Source organism: Adiantum capillus-veneris, chromosome 15 (genome assembly GCF_014529385.1).
Source record: "Adiantum capillus-veneris isolate H3 chromosome 15, ASM1452938v2, whole genome shotgun sequence".
In the NCBI taxonomy this organism is placed as follows: Eukaryota; Viridiplantae; Streptophyta; class Polypodiopsida; order Polypodiales; family Pteridaceae; genus Adiantum; species Adiantum capillus-veneris.
The window spans coordinates 101,977,753-101,998,846 of record NC_140945.1 but is presented as its reverse complement, the minus strand read 5'-3'; positions in this window follow the sequence as shown (position 1 = coordinate 101,998,846).

Below are 21,094 nucleotides of genomic sequence, written 5' to 3'. Positions count from 1 at the left end.
GAATACATACAGTATTTTACGTTTGGTTCCACCTTGCTTGGCATACAACAAATAGGACAAAAAGCAAAGGCGAGAGAGAAGATGGATGGATTTGAACCTGCATCCCCCGCTTACTATTGTGTTGCATGTTATCTAATTGATATATGCTAATTCATTGCAGGAGGAGAAGCGAGAAAATACAGATATTTCAATGTCTGGTTATCATGTTTGGCAATTTTCATTGCTCGTGTGTGACACGGTCCTTATTATGTAGCAATTCTACCACACAATATTGAGAATGTCAAGTTGAGTAGTACCCACAAAGGCCACAAATTCATCAAATTGAGATAGCTAATCTAGGTCAACAAAAAACACGTTAACTTAACAAGATTCAAAATATAAGACGTAATCAATGTGCTGAATCATTTGATGAGTTTCCGTTTGAAGCATCTGAGTGTAAGGAAACATACATAGTAGTAAGGCTTTGGAAAAGAGCCAAGTGTGGTGAGCAAGTGGAACTACCCTGACTACAACGGGGAAAAGCTAGCCATTCGCAATAGCGAAATTGACATTTGAACAAGTGGAATTAAAGTCGATAGCACTCAAGTCGACATGCTTTCTTAGAGGACGTGTTGGCAATGTGAGCATCGTTTAAGAAAGCAATTTATTGTAGCTCCCACAAGACACACACTCTTGGTAGCACTTTATTCAAATCACTACTGACTAGCTTGCATACGAGCCTTGACATACTCAGCAAGCATAATTGGAATTTAAGCTAAAAATCTAGCTCTAGCACGCTTAACCACATGGCAACACTATCTTCTAACAACAAGGAAACACCATCGATTCATACATACAATGTTTAGCACTAGATGAGGCTTGTAATACTCAAACGATTAGTGGTAATTTTGAATAACGCTACACACACATACACTCTCTCTCTCAAGGGAAAAAAGGCTTTGGGTCGCCAAAGAATTGACCATAAATAAACTCAAGGTTAAAGCAAGCAAGCTCAAGAAAATACCCGAAGCACATAAGCAAGGTAAATGGTCAGTCTTTGGTCAGTCTTTTGAGGTGGTAAAGCTATTGTTCAAGAGTTTTGACTCTCAAATCGGCTCCCTCGTCACACGACCCCCCTTAGGTTTCTTCTCTCCTTTTCTTTTTTTACCCTTTTGATGGACCTTCATTGATATGTATCTAATGACTCACTTAGAAGCAAATCTATTCGGTGTATGGTTCAATAGTTTGTGAAATCAAACTATTGTCATATATTCAATCACTCACACACACACACACACACACACACACACACGCACGCACGCACACGGTGAGTAAGTCGTGAAATGAGCCATTTTGTCATTTGCTACCAAAACTGTTGCGCTAGTGACTTGCCATTGGAATCGATCAACAACATCAAAACAATCCAACAAAGTGGTCCTATCATTCGATCCACATTTGGCCCAAAACAAAGTCAAATTACCTGGCTCTTTTTCACTTGGTAGTCATCACTATCATGCACCTGACATTACTCATTACCATGATCTCATCACTTGGAATTACTGACTACCAAGATCTCTATTACCTGATTATCACTAGGGTCTTTTTCCTTAGTCTTTCCTATAATTTCTCTCTCAAGTGCTACAGAGTTTGGCTTAGGAGGCTGGTTGTTGGAGTTAAGTCTCACTTTGGATATTGCATGTGTATGCTCCCCTAGCCATGTAGGCACACCTCATGTGTGCCCATGTGTTATTCATATGTGTAATCAACATTCTAAAAGATTCCACATGATGTAAGCTAGCATCTCACAAGAGGCTGCTTTTTCAAGCCCATATATCAACCCCTTTTATGATAACTAGTAAAACGGAGGCGGCATGGCCCCTCTTTACCCCACCCCCCCCCCCCCCCCCCCCCCCCCCCCCCTCCTTGCTTCCATTGCCCATTTAGAGAGGGTTTTGGACCACTGGCCAAAGTTATGAGATAACAGGATCAGAGATGCCTTGGGCTATTTTTATTGGAGCTGTGCAAATGTAGGGAAAGCCTCTTGAGGAGACCAAACAATAGGAGACACTCACAAAGGGAGATCACTAATTTCTTTAGACTACATACGTGGCATTTAGATGAGCAGGCATCAAAACAGACTTCATAGGAGGTTACATATCTGCATGTGAAGTCAGCAAGAGTAACCTAATAAAGCACATTAGTAATGAGAAGAGGAAGAGAGGAGGAGCGTAGCGCCGTAGGCTACCATACGTTGGCAGTCATCTGCGAGACATTGAGGGAGACAGCCTAGGCACTTGTCCTAAAAGCTACTCGATGGCCTCCTATTGTTGGTGGTCAAAGGGCTCTGACTCTCTGAGCTCGATTAGAAAATTCAAGTTTGCCTTTATTTTCTTTGGTTAGGGAAAATGTATCCACACACACACACACACACACACAGCTTGGCAAAATCAGTTTTGATGCTCGCTAGGACTACTCTGCTTGTAGGGCTTGTTGTAGCATCACCATCGCCTGCTCATGATGCTCGTATTCAAGCTAGGAGCTTAAAGATCGGCATGTGCAGTCGGCTAGAGTAACCTAATCAAGCACATTAGTAATGAGAGGTGGAAGAGAGCAGGAGCGTAGCGTTGTACCATACGCTGGCAGCCATATGCGAGACATTGAGGGAGAGAGCCTAGACACATGTCCTAAAAGCTTCTCGACGGCCTCCGATTGCTGGTGCTTAAAGGGCTCTTTTCCCTCTATGAGCTCGACTGGGAATTTCTCTGTGTGTGTGTGTGTGTGTGTGTGTGTGTGTGTGTGTGTGCAACCTGTCGACAATCGCGATACCCGTCAACCTCTCTCTCTCTCTCTCTCTCTCTCCATTGCCTATGTATTGTGTCACTTGCGTAGGTCGGTCACACTGCCTGAATGCTCTCAGATAAAGCTCCTGGTGATGCGTGTCAGGGGGGTGCATATATAGTATGTGCTCCTTTCTTTTCATAAGGTCATGCTCTCTCATCTCTCTATATCATACTCGTACTTTTTCTAGCTATGCAGCTTGAGACATTTCTCTACCATCCTCCATAGCCATTAGTCCTACACTTTGTAGAAGGTGATTATGTATATTAATCTCAAGGGCCTTCACACCCTAAAGCTAAGAGTGAAACTATGATATGATGCCTAAAATAAAGATGATGTTAGAAAAACACTACCCAAAAACTTATTTTTTTTTAAAAAAAGGTATAAACATTAGTGTTCACTAAGTGGATTTTTTTTTTAAAATTTCAAGGAAGCAAACTCTTCTTTTAGGGGGAGTAATGTCAAGACGCTATCACTAATGAGCGACCTACATGGATACTAGGGTATGGGAGCCTAGTCCAAGGTTTAAGATCTGTTGCATCCCAACCCCAACCTACCCATCTTCCCTATACTCCTTGGCCTTGATCCTTGCCTTTGTTTTGACACCTTTCAAGATTGCCTGCCAAAATACACCTAACATGAAGTTGTATGTATGTGATTGGAAAAAGCATGGTTCGCGTTCATTTTAAATGCAACACATGCTGAACGCTAACATAAGAAGGTGAGACTTGTTAACGTGAGCACATAAGAAAGTGATACCCGTGAGAAGGTGAGATTGCGGAGTGATAATTTCCTTTGCTTCAATTCAAGCTAGCATTTGAATTTAGAATTTTGCAAAATGCAACGACAGATGAGCTAATGTTGCCTAGGTCCTCTATTATAGTGAGACTCTAGGCTTTTTTTAAGTGTGCAATTAACCATTTGATTTCTATCTAGAAGACTCGCAATGGTAAGTAGATTATATTAGCATAATCATAGAATTACAAATTCTTGCCATGTTCGTTACGAGCCATGACATCTTTGAAGGATCAAAGATACATCGATGGACAGGGGAGCCACTCCACGACAATGGATGGGCCCACATCTTTACCCATTCAGGTCAATTGTTGTGGTGCCCATGGTCATGTTCCACTCATCAGAGTCCATATGTTTTTCGATCGCAATGATAGTCCCCTTGCTTTCTTGGATTATCTCCGTGAACTTAGCAACTTCCATGGTGTTCTCAAAGATCCAACATTGCCTTGCCTTCCAAACATGTTTGAAGTAAAAAAATCTCGCGATTAGTGTTGCGATGAGAAAAGCATGGCTCTTAAACACCTTCCCTGCCACAAAGAGATTGTTCTTGAAGAAACCTATTTTCCAAGTATTTTGGACCCATTTGCAAATCTTTCTTGCTAGGCCATAAATTGTTCATTGCGAGCATCTATCTGGACAATCCCCTTGATGCAAATCTTCATCCCAGTTGGCATGGCTCTCCATAGCATCTTCCGTAAGAAAACCTTCGTTCCATGCGACCATTGTGGATGGCAGATGTTCAACACGGCTGCCTCCCATTTTGACTCCGACTAATGTTTGCCCCACTGTTTGTTAAGCAGGGAGAACCAATCCTTTAAATCCATAACGGAGAGGTACACTTCCTTAGTTTGCACTTTCAAGAAGTGTCTGTTCATTGGCCACTGCCATGCTTTCCACTCAAACTTGGATTCACAGTTCGACAAACACCACCTATTAAGCCGTTCTAAGGCTCTACTGATCAATAATCTTTCAGTCCCATTGAGGTTAAACTGGAGGGCCAGTTGGTCTGTTCCCACGACTGCTATAATCCCAAAGCTAGCATATACGTCTAATGCCTTTGTTATTAATCTTTTTGGCTACTTCCCTCCAAAAAGGGATCAGAGGATGCTCCCGAACTTAGACAGCCAAGGGGACCACTGAGCTATATAATTGTGTAAATACCTTGACAACTCCCCCCATTCCAAGGACTACGTTGCTCTGTTGCATTTTTGAGTGAGCTCGCCTACCGTACCCCCAAGTTTTAGGATGACCCATCGAGAAGCAAGTAGCTTGTCGTGCACCTAGAGCCCTTTCCACTGGCCACCTTGTGAGCTTAGTTTGGAGTTTTCCATCATAGTCTTAGCCATAATAGCCCAAGCTTGATCTTTTTTTGCGAGTGCTACCACAAACTTGGCACACTAGGCCTCCGCATGAGGGCTAGGGTTGAGAATCCCGAGAACGTCTTTGCTCCATAGGTCTCACAACTGTCTCCCATTTAGCCCATTTCCAGGGCGTCAAGTCTTTAGTGGTGTTCTTCCATAGAAATCTCTTCATTGGTTTCAAAAACTCTTTCTAGTTGCATTTGGATAGCTTAACCAACAAACCATTAAAGGCTATATAAGGGAGCATAAATGAATTGATTACCTCCACTCTGCTTAGAAATAGGAGAAGCACATGCTTCCACCTTCACATCTTGTTCCTAATCTTCTCCATAACCAACAAGAATACAGCTTGTGAGTTATGTCCACCCCTAGAGGGGCTCCCATGTGCCGGAATATCTTCCCTTTAGACACTATCTCCCCTGTCGACGCGTTGATGGATCAAACGAGTCGTTCTCGGAGAGAGAGATCAATCTTGATTTTTCAATACTGCATTTTGACCCTTACGCTAATGCATACGTTTGCACAATTTCTAGAGCGTCCTGATAACCTAAGGGTACGCTTTGAGGAAGAGCAGGAAGTCATCCACACAAAGCTTTGCCAAAAGTTGGCCATTATTGGGCAGAGTCAAACCTTGAATCTCCCCTTTATCAGTACTATTTTTGAGTAATGTTACCAGAGGATTGGATCCAATGGAGAACATTAAAGGGGCAAGTGGACAACCTTGTTTTATTGATCTCTTGACATTGAATGCACCCACAATTCTCTCATTGAAGAGGAGCTCCGATTGGCTACCAGCACCAAGGATGTTGACCAACTGACACATACGTGGCCCAAAGCATAATGACTTCATGACATCTTCAATGAATGACCATGTGATCTTGTCATAGCCTTTATCCAGATCCAATTGCAGCAGAATACACTCTTGCTTAGTGAAAACAACATTGATTTCTATTCATCTTCTTATGATTTCTTATTAGTGGTTTTTCGCTTTATAGTTCACATTGCAGTGTAACGATCTTCTCTTTACATGGGTGCATGAGAGAGAGGGAGACAAATTTAGTTTGTTATCGATGCGAGGTTGTGTGAGTGAAACAAGGAATCAATAGCAACATGTAGTGCACGAGGGCAAGAGGTGTGTGTGCGTGTTGCCATTGAGGGGAGCGCACCACACAACTAGATAAGGGGGGAGGCATTATGGGATGTAGGCAACTGTATTTTTTAATACTAACATGGGACAACCAAACCCTTGCGGTGGGACGGTTAGCAGAGAGGGTTCAAACATGTGACGAGGCCACCCAAGGTTGATTTCTAGCAGTGCATGGTACTTTTAGTCTTTGTCTGATGCTGCAAGCAGACGAAGCAAAAGAATTTGCTTAGATTCCAAATATTGAAAAGCAAAGAAAAAGCAATATGTGACGTAACTTTTTGAATACTTTTTCTACTTTAGAAATGGATCTCTTATTTTTTGAAAAAAAATTATAACTTTCTTCTTCACGTTTCGGCCTAATCTTCTTTCTTCGTCACTTTTTGACTTGCTAAAATAAAAAAACCTTAGAGAAGAAGGCATTAGGGAGTGCATTCGTAAAAGTATGATCCCATGATGTGAGATATTGAAATATTTTAATATATGAAAGAATCTTTTCATGGAAGTTCATGTCATTAAATTTATTTATTATAGTTAAGCTTGCTAGACCTATCTTTTGTTATTAAAGCATCAAAATATTATTTTGCTTTAGTTTGTCCATTAGTCTCTTTATTTAAATGTTTTTTTGATCTTTTTTAATTATTTGTTTTGTTTTGAAATGCAAATGTGATCTTTTCACCTTGTGGTTTGGCTCGGGTTGAGCAGGTCTGATGATGTTTTTTTTTTTTTGGCTTTCTCAATTCCACCCATCTATTGTGGGTTTTGCTATTAAAAAAAAAAGTAGACTAGTGGTACTATATAAAGCATTTGTGACTGTGTTATTTGAACAATGCAATTTTATATTAAAACACAACAAAAACGACTTTGTTTTAATTTAATTAAAAAATCCAAATTCATAAATAAGCTCTTTGTTGAAAAACTCATTAATTTCTTTTCGACTTTTTGTTTTAAAATGCTAAAGCGAACCTTAGAAGGCATTGCTAGCCTCCCACAAAAATTAGAATTCAAATGCACTATACATGTGGATTTATACATTACCTATAAGCCAAAAAACGTAAAGACTTATTGCAAGAAAGCGCCACACCACCACCGTACCAACTATGTATATGGCTCTCTAATGTGGGTGTTGGTAGATGCCAGGAGCACGGCTGTCATTGTAACTTTTGGTTTTATTAATATATTTCACCACTCAATATTGTGAGTTTGATTGTAAAAAAAAAAAAAAAAAAAGACTATTACAAGAAAGAATTTCTTATGCATTACAATTTAGTGGCTTTCCTTGCGAAAAAGCTACATGGACGGTATGTTTGTCTTTTCCAAATGTGGAGTATACTTTTGTGTGTGTTGAAGTTACATTCATGAAATTACTTATTTTTCTTGCGAGGTTGTTTGATTAATCTTAACTTAATGTTTGAGTATCTTTTTTTTTTTGGGCAAAATTTATAATTGTGAGTGAATTGTATCGATCATCCCAAAAAGTCACAGAATTTTGTCATGCTCGTGTCGAGTCATGACATCATCGAGAGACCATAATTACATCGGCTAACTTGAAAGCCGCCCCTAGCGGTGCGCCTTCTTATTCTTGATAAGCGAGGCTAATTATCTTATCCCATTCCTCATAGATCTTCCATTTTCAAATGGCCAAGATTTTCCCCGTGCTAACTTGAATTATCTCTGTGAATTTGACAGTTTCCAAGGTGTTATAAAAAACCCAATTGTTCCTAGCCTTCTAGACTTGTTTGAAGTAGCAAAATCTGACCATTTGTGTTGCAATACGCAGCTCTTGGATATGCATGAACCTACCCCCTTGTCCCCCTTGCCCCCCCCCCCCCCCCCCCCCCCCCCCCTGCTCCTCTCTCTCTCTCTCTCTCTCTCTCTCTCTCTCTTCCTAGCACCGTGGAAACCAGCTCTATGTGGACTGGTCCTCACGAGGAGAGAGAGAGAGAGAGAGAGAGAGAGAGAGAGAGAGAGAGAGAGAGAGAGACAAGGGATGGGGCAGGGCAAAGCTGGGGACAGGGGCTGCAGGCGACGAGGACGGGGCAACGACAGGGGATAGGGGTTGCGTCCACGTGGATTGCCACATGGATACGACCCCTGCCCTCTATCAATGCTCGCGTTGACCCTGCCCCTTGCGCGCCCTTGCCCCCCCCTGCGTTGACCCTGCCCCTGCCCCCGTGTCCACGTTCCCCTGTGCCCACACCTCTGCCCGTGCCTGTGCCGCCCCTTGCCTCCCCCTTACATTGACCCCTGCCCCTGTGTGTCCCTTGCCCGGCCCCTTGCTTGTCCTTACCCCTATCCCCCTGTGCCCGCGTTCCTCTATGCCCACACTTCTGCCCGTCCCCGCATAGTCCCTTGCGTGCCCTTGCCCCTCCCATCCCGTCGTTGCCTGCTCGCCATCGCAATGCGTTGCGCCCCCTTTTGCTGACGCCCATGTCCCCTTCCATCCCCTATCCGCTAGCACGCCGTTCCCCTCGGCCCCCCCCCAAACCCAAAATCGCCTTTGACCCCACAACCGTGCCGCCACCTGACCCCTATCACCACCACATCTCCCTCCCTCCCTCCCTCCCTCCCTCCCTCCTCCTTCCCCCTCCCTTTATTTTGCTTATAAAAGCTTACTCTTTCTTCTTTATTTCTTTTCACACTTCTACTCTTTATTAAGCCTCATTTAAATATCTCTCTCTCTTTGAAAAGCAATTCTTTTTTTCTTCATTGCCTAGTGCCTTTCCAAACCTTCTTCTCTTCATTTCTCTTAAACCTTCTTCCCACACCTTTCATTATTTCTTTGAAAGCCATAAACACCGTTATTAACAAACAAGATGCCAATTTTAACAAGGAAACAATCCAAAGACATAAACCGCCAAGAAGAAATGATAATTCAAATCACCCAAGAAGAAATTCCTCTGCACACCACTCAAGAGAACGATTACGTTGTTGGAGCGTCTGTTTTGACGACGATGCAAGTGCCTCCTTCGATGACGAGTGCAGTCACGTCGATGACCATCCTTGAAGAAAACATGGGTAATGATCCTCTTACCAATTTCTTTGGATCCGTGGTTGATAGCCACATCTCATGAGGTTGTATTGATACACATGTTGTGCCATACAATCACCGCCTTCCTTGCATCCCCCTTTGTCATCTTTTGGCCAACCCGACCATTAGAACGAATGATGATTGTGTGGCAGAACTAACAACCTCTATAGCCAAAAGAGGTTACCAGTCCACAATGGCTCTCTTCATTGTGTCCGAAGCTTTTTTCAGACAAGATCCTATAGCATTCGATAGGCGTGGCAGTTACGAGAGAGAGAGTTAGTGATGTCGGCCACATTTGATGACCAAATTAGAGACATTCCTAAGCTCTTTCAGATGGAGGAGAAAATGTTCATTGTATGAGACGACAATCACCAGCTCTATGCGTGGAAAGATTGGGCATTACGGGAGCGGTTGGATGAATTCTCTACACGAAAGGTTGAGTGCACGATTGTAAAGTGCGACCTTGTGGAGATGGCGGAATTTCTATTGATGCTTGGCATGATCAACAAGTAAGTTTCTTCAAACTTCCATTGGTGAAGAAGATAGGGAGAAAGCTTATAGGGCACTTTGTGGAACGGCAATGAACCATTCAAAATGGCTTAGACTACCTATGTCTTTGCTAGCACAACTACTGTGGAAGATAATTGTAAATTTAAAATACACATGCATTAGGTAAGCACATGGGGTTTTTCTTGGAAACTAGTTTGATTTGGCGATTTGTATTGCAGGAAGAGTTCGATGCAATGTATCGGCTGAAACACTTTACCAGTGAAGGGGAGTATAGAGTACCACATGCACGAAGATGATTACAAAGCAAGCTATGATTTGGCTATGAAAGAGATTGAGAACTTTTTTGTGCGAGATAGCAGTCATAGCCAATACTGAAAATGGGATAGATTTTTTCAAAAATATATCTCTTTTGTGGGTTGGGGAGAGAAGGGTTGCAAAATGACCCTCTTCAGAGTGTCTGAGGTTGTGCGGGCATGGATTAGTCCTTCGGAGTAAGTACTATCTACTTTTGAAAGCATCGTTTGTTCTCCTTAATTTATTAAGAATGTTATCCAACGATAAATTTTAGAAAATGTCGCCTGATCGATATATTGGCCAAGGGAAATCTATCGTTAGTGAAAGCATCTTTTCCGACACAGGAGAAGCCCTTCTCACAATGGTTGAGAATGCATGTGTATTGGTGGAAGCTTGAAAGATGAGCGTACTAACACTAGAGTTTAGGGTCTTATCTAGTGTTGGCACATTACTAATACTTAATGTGAAGGGTGTATTGAGTGTGGACGAGAAAATGGAGGCCGAGAACTCCACGTTAAAGAAGCTACATGCACACACAGTGCGTGATTGTGGCATGTCTCTTGGTGATGCATTGCAGGCTTTTCGACAAAAGCACTCTGGCAAGGATTTTGTACGGTGGAATTAAACCATAGGAGCTACCCACAACCATAGGAATTAAACCATAGGAGCTACCCACAACGCGGAGGAGCAACTGCATATCTCTTGTACTGTCCGACGCATGCTACACAAGTATTAAACTATACAATATTAAAATCTTGTGTTATGAATGGTGGAGTTATTCCTCTTGTTTTTTATCGATGGTGGTTGGGCGCCCTTAAAATAGGTTTCAGTAATCCATACCCCGAGCATCCCAACGATGTATGGGTGGAGTCTGAGAGAGAGGAGAGCGATCTTTATCTGATGATTGGATAGAGAAGCTCCATGGTAAGGAAACATGAAGAGATTGTCCATGGTTTTTGGACTATGCAAATGGAGAATTTCCCGAAGACAAAGCTGAAGCATACAACGGTAAGTAATGTTTTTCTTTTTTAACTAATATGTTTAGTTTGCTATAGTGTCCTCACTTTTTTTTGGGACTTGCAGCATTGCACAAGAGGTTAAGGGGGGTAAGGGCAAAATCATAAGTGTCACCATCAATCAGCCTTCCACCGATGTCATTTTCCCTAGCATGACCAAGGGACGTCGAAGCCCAAAAAATGGAGTGGATAGACCTAAACAAAGTAAGAACAGAGGACAACCAGTCATCAATGGATTTTCAGAGTTCTTGGAGGATTTTCAGAGCAAAAGGAGCAAGCATGAAGGTGGCAAGTTAAATTATGAGCAAGGTAATTCTGAACGTCACTTGGAGTCACAAAGATCTAGTCCTTCCCAAGCTTTGAGATCCTGGGGTCCCAAGTGAACCATATCCATTGCTACTGAACAAAGCGAGGGCAGCCACTCAGTTTCCATTTGGCCACCCGAACCACTTGACTTCTTTCCACTAGGTAAGAAATGCCACCACAAACAAATGCTTGTTTTGACAACAACAAAATTGTGGTACTTAACATTTCATTAAATTTTTTGTTTGACACAGTTTTGGCTCACTCTAATGCACAAATCGCATAAATTTTAATGTTGGGGTAGTCTCAGTACATCTTGCAGTACTTGTTGATGTATGCCATCTACTACGGAAGGCTGTCATGCACCCAAAGATTCTTCTGAGTGAGTTTATGACACTTTGGTATCCACTTTGAACATGATAAGCACTCACTCAATCTTCTTTTGCATGGTATTTATGTATTGTAGGAGCCTTCTATTGATCCAACGTCTGATTGGGTCTCTCTTACACTCCGACAAAATGGAGCATGATCAGCGGATTGGAGGGGTGCGACTTGTGTGGACAGACCTTCCCACACATTGCAAACTTGATTCCAGCATTGGTGGAATACCCCGATGGAATGCATTCTCTATCGAGCTCATTGTCAGTGTGTTCACCTTGGCTGCAGAGTTTTTACTATCGGATGGTGCAGTAGTCATGGTGTGTCGGGCAGACCACTTGGCACTCATCACCCCGAGGAGGCTTGCTTACACGATTTTCGCCATCTTGACACTATTTTTCTTTGTATGGTGTCACGCACATACGTGTGATAGATGACCACGGATCTAGTAAGTTCTCAACCATTTCTCCACAAATTTCATGGTTGGTAGATATTGGTGTGCTTTTTGTTTGAAACAATACCCATATTGCAGGTCACAACCTTATTGCTGGTCATGTTCACACGTAAAATTACAGGCCTTCTTATGATTCCACTATATGATCGTCAAGCAATAGATGTGGCAGCTAACCACCACGATGGGTTCAAGTTTGATTGTGATATGATTTGAGAGTCACTACGGGATTTCCATGGATGCTAGATGCCCTTGGAGCACCATTTTGGCCTAGAGTGGAGGAGCGAGTTCTTCGCTCGGTAAGTTGAGGAGGGCACTTTTATGCTCGATTTTTGCCATTGAACTAATCTGCTAATGTGCCATTGAAATGTTTGCTAATGTTTGTGCTTTGGTAAACAAATGGTTGTTGGGTACCTTCACAAAGGTTGGGGATGAAGTTTTAGATAGTCTTGAAGGTTGTGGTGGCTTGGCAATGGAGTGCGAGCATCTACAATGAAATTGCATCATCATTGACCGTGACAAAAAATTATTTTTGGCACGTATTCAACCGCAGCAGCGGCTTCCTACTGGTCTACGATCGACTCAGCATGTGGGCGAGGTATCACGTAGAGCACAATCACAACCACCCTTGTCTCCTTTACCACGTCGCCAAGAGTCGGTTGTGCCATTTGCTCCTCCTCCGAGTAGATCTTTAGCCATAGTTCCTGGCTGGTCAAGCTATGGTCAACCACTCTATCGGCCACTATTTTCCACACTGCCCATGGGGTCCCCCACCTGCACACGTGCTAGTAGAGCAACCCCACAGGATATGCGGCCACCGAGATCCTAAATCCCGACTTGTATTGATTACTCCATATTAAATTATTTCTATGTGATGGAACACCTGATCTTATTGGTTGGTCATACTATGTTTTACTTTTTGCACAATTTGATATATGTTTGCTACTATGTTTTTTATTTATTTTCGTAACTATGTTTACTTTTTGAAGGTAATTCAATCGATGGTGGTTAATCTTTCAGTGATTTTTTTTATTTTTCATAATATTCTAAGTGAACCTATTGCGGAGGACATGGTGTGAATGACTTTTGAAGTGAAGACACTTGGGGTTTTTTATAAATAGTTAGAAGAACACTAGTTTCATTCATTTATTCATGCGCAAGTCACCCTGATTAAGTATCTATTTTCTAAAGTTGTTCCTTTAGCTTTCCCTCATTCACATATTTACCATGTCTAGGGGAAATTGCGGACAACATGATCAGCGTGTTCAACCCCCTCCCCGTGTTGACCCCATCAACAATGTACACGCCAATTACATTTTTGATAGTGTATATGCTTTGAATGCTGTATGCACAACACATAGTGTACACAACTACACAGATACTCTATGTGTAGTTGATGAGGCCACGAGCTCAATTTTCAACGCCATGCAAAACCTTGATTCCAATGCACATCCAACCGAATGGGATATCGATCAAGTTGTTGCACTAGCCAACAAAGTATGATTTGAGGGGAACATGGTTTTCACACCCCACAGGAGTGTGCATCCTTCAAACAACATGTGGAGGCTTGGGTAGAAGTATGGATAGCATACATTGATGTGTAAGGAATAGCCAATGGAGCCAAAAACACCAACAATAACAACAACAACTAGATCTCACCTTTCCTAGCTAATGTTGGAGAAATAAGGCCTTGACATCATATTAGCATATTGTCCTTTTTTTTTCTCCACAGCTATCTTATTGTAGTTGTTGTTTTAAGTTGTGTACTTTGAGCCCTTTTAATATCAGTTTATGATTGTTTTTATTGTAGTCTTTAACTGTTGTTCAAAATCAAATTTCATGATTATAGAGTGTGAACCATTGAAATTGATTTGTTACATGTGTACAAGTGCTCACAAGTGTGACAAAATCGAAGGACACTTATCACGTTGGTGGTTAATCTTATTGCCCAGTATATAGCACAACATTTGAGAAGACAAGTTACATGTATGAGTGAGAGGATAGTGAGAGTGAGAGATTTATAAATTATGAATGTTTGATCAAGAGAGAGAGTGAGATAGAGAAGCAGATGATGGAAAAGAAGAAGCTTGGCTGGTATAGTGATAGAACCATTTACCACTTTTTTTTTAATACACATACAACCATCGGCAAAGCACACACACGAGAGAGAGAGAGAGAGAGAGAGAGAGAGAGAGAGAGAGAGAGAGGATTAAGAAAGAGAATAAAGTTGAGAAGGGAGAAAGAATCTTCTTGGAATCTGCTCGCCGGATTCCAAAAAAGCGCTACTGACCATAACATGCACCAAGACAATGCGGAAAACTCTGCTATCCCAACATTGCAGTTGATGCAACCCGAATGACATGCCTTTATGGAGGTCCAAGCACCATCAAAGGAGAAACATGCACAACCCAGGGCCGAACCAGCGAGAGTCCAAACACAGCCCAAGATCCACAATGTTGCTCGCAAACAACTAGATTTGCAACCACCATAACCACCAACTAGCCTAGGACGTGCGATCTGCCCTCAAAATGAGAGCGGGCAGCCACCAAGCCCAGATAACAAAAATAGGTCAGGTCCAACCCATCCAAGCCACCACGAGGAGTGCAACAGTCAAGAGCTCCATCCCCAAATCCCCTCTACACCCGGGTCTCACCATCCCCACCGTAATAGCATGTTACTTGCGGATTGCAGAGAACTTTGCCAAAGTAGGCAAAAGGGCCTCCAGACGCTGCATCAAAGGGCCCCCCAACCAACATGTGAGCGCTACAGTTGCCCCTCACCTCGCTAGAACAAAGCAAAGAATGAGGTCTTCATGGTGAAGAAAAGCGAAGCAAGAATGCAAAGTGCACCTTTCAAAACATTTTCTTTTTAACAACCCTCACAATTGTGAGTGAATGATATTGATCACCCCAAAAAATTACAAGGTCTTGTCATACTCGTGTTGAGCCATCCAGGGGCCATAATTACATCAGCTATTAGGGCAACCACCCCTACCAACCCGCCCCCTTATCCTTGATACACAAGGTCCATTCTCATGTTCTTTTGAGATCTTCTAATTACCGATGGCGAAGATTTTCCGCCTAGGCTTGCCATCTGTTGACAACAAGGCAAAAGTAGTCCTAGACCAATCCTCCAAGTGTTGCTTGCGCCCGAGTGTCCATATTAGCACTTTGCTTTCTTGTATAATTTCTGTGAAGCTTGCCACCTCCAAAACTCCTTCAAACACACGGTGGTTCCTTGTCTGCCATACATTATGTAAGAAGAAGTACCTCAAGATTTGAGTGCTGATGAGGAGGGAAGGACTACCTGAATTCTTCCCTCCAAGGAATAGATCTGTCTTGAAAAACCCAATTTTCCATGTTCTTTGGACCCACTTTCATATTTTCCCTACGAGGCCTTTGATAGTTGGGCAATCCATGAATAGATGGGCCAGATCTTCATTAGCCAACTGCACCCCAAGAATCAATCTGACCAAATCCCTCTCTCCTGAATCTTCACCCCCGTCGGAAGAGCACCCCAAGTTACCTTCCATAGAAATACCTTCATGTGTTGCGGAACCTTTGGCTTCCAGATGTTCTCCATTACTTGCTCCCACCTTTCCTCTGGTCATTGTTTTTTCAATATCTTGTTAACGGGACTAGACCAATTCTTCTTATGCATCAACGTAAGATAAATGTCTTTAGGATGGGGTTCTCATAAGAGACTGCTTCCGTGCCATTTCCAAGCATTCCAGTCAAACTCCGAATCACAAATTGGCATGACTATATTGTCAAGCTCTTTCATCACTTTGTGGACAAGCAAGACCTCCAAGCTATTAAGTTGGTACTGGGTAACCAGAAGGTCAATGGTTTTCCAACTCTTGTTTTCATTGGCCTAGAAGTGCCCAAGTCGATTCAGACCCTTATTATTCAGCTTCTTGGCTGTCTCTATCCAATAAAGTATTTGTGGAGGATCTACAACTTTGGAAAGCCAGGGAGACTAATGCAAAATGGAGTTCTTAAAGTATCTGGTTTCTTCCTCCCAGTTTAAGACTCCTGCTGCTCCATTGCATTTTCTTACCAATACTCCTGAGCTGCCCCCCAGTCTTAGGGTAGACCACATCCGGGCTAACAGTTTGTCATGAAACTCCACTCCTCTCCACTTTCCATCTTTCTAGCCAATTTTAGCTGCTCAGCTATCATATCTTTAATCATTACAACCCAAACTTGACCCTGTTTAGCCAAGGACACAACAAATTTGGTGTAACAAGCTTCTGCATGGGCCACAGGGTCGAGAATTTCGAGGCCTCCTTGGTTTAGCGGCTGAGGTCTGGAGCATTTCATGTTGTTTTTCCAAAAAACCTTTTGACTGGTTTTAAGAACTCTTTCCAGTGACACTTAGCCATCTTGAGAAGAAGGCTAGTGAAGGCAATATAAGGAATCATAAAGGCATTTATCACTTAAATCCAACTTGGGAATGGGAGGAGAGCATACTCCCACCTACTCATTTTCGTTTTGATTTTTCAAGCACCCACTCAAATCTTTGCTTGTGAGTTATGTCCACCCACAAGGGGGCTCCCAGATGTATGAAGATGTTCCCTTTTGTGACAATCTCCCCTGACCAATCAGAATGGTCAAATGACTCATTTCCGATAGGGAGATCAGCCTTGACTTCTCAAGACCCCAAAGCTACTGAGAATATTTGTACAATCTCCAAAGCTTTCCTGATGACTTGGGGGCATGCCTTCAGGAAGAGGACAGAATCGTCTGCAAAAAGTTTTGCTAGGAGTTGTCTATTTCCTGGTAAGGCCAGGCCTTGCAACTCCCCTCGTTCCGCACTAGCTTCGAGCATTTTGATTAATGAATGTGATCCTATGGCGAAAGCAGGGGGGCCAAAGGACATCCCTGCTTAATAGACCTTTTGACCTCAAAAGAGCCCACAATTCTTTCATTGAATAGAAGCTCTGACTGGCTTCGAGCTCCCATTACCAATACCAAACGACATAGGCAAGGCCCAAAGCCCAGAGCTTCCATTACAGCTTCTATATATGTCCATGTTATTTTGTCATAAGCCTTATCCAGGTCCAACTATAACAGAATGCACTCTTGCCTTGTAACAGTTGCGTATTCGATGCCCACCATTGCTGCCATATATATTATCGTAAATGGACCTTCCTTTGATGAACCCATGTTGATGGGGAGAGATAACCTTGGTGAGTAAGGGGGCTAGTCTAAGGGCTACCGCTTTAGCAATAATTTTTTAGGGCACCCACATCATCGTTATAGGGCGCCAATGTTTCAGTTGAGTACAACAGATCTGTTTTGGGATGGGTTTGATAAGCCCTCTCATAACACTTATCTCCAACGACCCTTCGATAATGGCTTTATTGGCCAACCTTGTGATTGGGACCTTGAGATCATCCCAAAATTCTCTATAGGACTCCATCATCATCCCATCCCAACCCGGGGATTTTTCCTTACCAAGGGCTTGCAATGCTATTGAACATTCGTCTTCGGAAAATGCCCTTTCCAAGCTATTAGCTTTTGAGTGGGGAATCTTCTTCTTGACACTCTGAAGTAAGGTCCCTCTGGCTTCTTCCACTTCTTGGCGCTGGATCTCTGGCCGTCCAATGATTTGACTAAGATAGCCCAATATCAGACTCGCCATCTCATCCTGCTTATGAACTGCTGTCTCTTTCTCATCATATAGCGAGCGGACGTGGACCCGACTCTTCTTGATTTTTAAAGTCCTAAAAAATTGAGCTTGATTAGAGGCTTCAAGTTGTAGGAAAGTCTCCCTGTAGAGAAGCCTTGCCTTTTTGATATCTTCTAACACTCATTACCAAGGTTAGATTTGGCTTCAAGCCATCATTTGTGCTCATCCTCAGTAGCAAGCCCATTTATTTTTTGGAGGTAAGCAAAGGTGTACCTCCGCTGTAAGATGCAGAAGGTGTTCCTCCCTAACTTTCTTGATTCGGGGCCCTGAGGTTTTGATTGCTTTTTAGATTCTCCGAGCAAAGAGGTTCCACACATTGTGTTTGTTGAAGTCGACATCTATTTTGAGCTTACCCATTGCTTTCTTGGTTAGATTCCTGAATAGAGGGTCTTTGAATAGGTGTGCCCCTATCACTAACAATTTTTTTCCACCTCTTGGGGTCAGCTCCTCCTCTGTATTCTTCTTAAAATGTATGTGATCCGAAAGGCTTTTTGTTGGGACTGCCTTCATCTCCATCAAAGACGGTATCCAAGCATCTTGGTGTAAGCAATAGCATCTGTCTAGCTTGGAGGCAGTGCGGGCACATTGTAGGCTTGTGTAGGTGAAACCAGGCATGTTGTCCATGGGCCGACTTCCCATAAGTCGATCATCGCCAACTTTTTGCACAAACTTTGCCATTTAGCGATTTCGAGCCAGCCAGCATACTGGAGGATCCTGTTCTATCCCTACTCTTTTCTACCATATTGAAGTCGCCAACCAACGACCACTCACCTTCAATAGGATTATCTCTAAGATGCATCCATAGTTTAGGTCTCTCTTTTGCATTGCAAGGGCCGTACACATTTACAATGGTGAAGGGATTCCCTTCCCATCTAATTCTAATCCCCAGGATTCTGCCGGATGGGTGGTTTAGAACCACCTTCGGCTCCAATTCTTTGTCTGCAATGCTGAGGATGCCACTAAAACCGTTACTTCCTTCTCCATAGAATACTAGTTTCTTTCCTAGCACGTGCTTTCTCTTGCTATGGGCATCTAAGTGGTGTTCCTGGATGGCCCAGCAGTTGACTGCCTTCTCCTTTTTTATTTCCTCCCAAAATAGGGTACTCTTCATACGGGTTTTCAACCCCTTTACATTCCAAGATTGGATAGTGAGAGACTCCATCATTAATGACGGGTTCATTGGGAGAGACGAACAAATTCTTCAGCAACATCCGAATCATCCCCCCCCCCGCGCTTGGTCTCAGGAGAATCCGGGGGCTCCAAGTCAGGGGATTTCTTTTCTTGCAGTGCTGCAAATGGATTGTGCAGTGGGGAATCCCCCTCCTTTCAAAAGGGTGGAGGACGGATTAGAACCTTTCACCTCAAGTGTTCTCACCACTTGAAGCACTTTGGAGTCTCTTGCCACTACTTTCACCCTTTTGGCTCTTTTCAGATAAGGGACTTGAACAGCCGTCACCTATGTCACTGTCATGAATTTTGGGGTAGCAGCGGGAGTAGTGATCATATTATTATTGCATGCACTTTCAGACATTCGTTGTATAGGAATCGATTTCTCCCCAATATTTTCCTGCATTTTTACATCCATCATACCTTCTTTATCCTTCCCTGCATTTGCCCCTTCATTACTGTCTCCTTGCTTCTCAAGCCCTTCCATCGGGGTTCCCATTTCACTAGGGACCTGTGCTGTTGGAGCTGCAGTACCATTAGACTTCAAGGGGAAATCCTTGGCGAAGTGTTTAAAATTGTTCTATTCAAATACATGCTCCAAAGTATGTTACAAAGTTGAGCCCAGCTCTGACATTGATTACCATGTTCTTAGGTGGCGTTTTAGACACATCCTAGCCTATAGCAAAGCAAAGAATGAGGTCTTCATGGTGAAGAAAAGCGAAGCAAGAATGCAAAGTGCACCTTTCAAAACATTTTCTTTTTAGCAACACTCACAATCAACCCAAAAAATTACAAGGTCTTGTCATACTCATGTTGAGCCATGACGTCATCCAGGGGCCATAATTACATCAGCTATTAGGGCAGCCACCCCTACCAACCCGCCCCCTTATCCTTGATACACAAGGTCCATTATCATGTTCTTCTGAGATCTTTTCATTACCGATGGCGAAGATTTTCCCCCTAGGCTTGCCATCTGCTGACAACATGGCACAAGTAGTCCTAGACCAATCCTTCAAGTGTTGCTTGCGCCCGAGTGTCCATATGAGCTCTTTGCTTTCTTGTATAATCTATGTGAAGCTTGCCACCTCCAAACCTCCTTCAAACACACAGTGGTTCCTTGTCTGCCATACATTATGCAAGAAGAAGTACCTGACGATTTGAGTGCTGATGAGGAGGGAAGGACTGCCTGAATTCTTCCCTCCAAGGAATAGATCTGTCTTGCAAAAACCAAATTTCCATGTTCTTTGGACCCACTTGCATATTTTTCCTACGAGGCCTTTGATAGTTGGGCAATCCATGAATAGGTGGGCCAGATCTTCACTAGCCAACTGCACCCCAAGCATCGATCTGACCCAATCCCTCTCTCCTGAATCTTCACCCCCATGGGAAGAGCACCCCAAGTTACCTTCCATAGAAATACCTTCATGTGTTGCGGTGTCAGGACACGGGTCCTACGGGCAGGGCCCTACCCTAAAGGGGGGTCATGGACCCCAGCCACGGGCCAGCTAGCAGTGTGGACAGGGGATCCTAGGGCTAAGAGCCTATAAGTATGGGCGGTTGGGTGGAGGATCCAAGGCACTAGCTCCTAGGGTTCTCATATTTTTATCAGAGCTCAGGGGGAGGGAGGAGCTATGGAGGAGGAGGAAGCCTTGCGGAGGAGAAGGAAGCCTTGCATGCTCTCTCTCTCTCTCTCTCTCTCTCTCTCTCTCTCTCTCTCTCTCTCTCGCTCTCTCTCTCTCTCTCGTTTTTTTCTTAGGCCTAGCCATCATGCGAGCTTGGGAACGAGGTCGAGGACCGGGTGTGCAGGGCCGCTAAACAAGGTGAAGAAGCCGAACACAGCGGCCGTGTGCAGGCGCTCTTGGAGCGGGAGAAAACCAAGTCTCGACCTGGTCGAAATCGTGCACAAACAACTTCGATGGGATCACAGCTGTGAGGGGAGAAATTCTCGACCCTGCGACGCTTCACAAAAGCAACACAGTGCCATGCGCTGTTCCTTCTTCATCACGCTGCTCTACAGCAAGTCGCCGCCATGGAGTTTCTTCATAATTGGAATTTAGTGGGCACCCTAAATTAGGGCACCCCCTCTTGATAGGGGCAGGGACCCGCGGCTTTTGTGGATTGCATGTCAAGGCA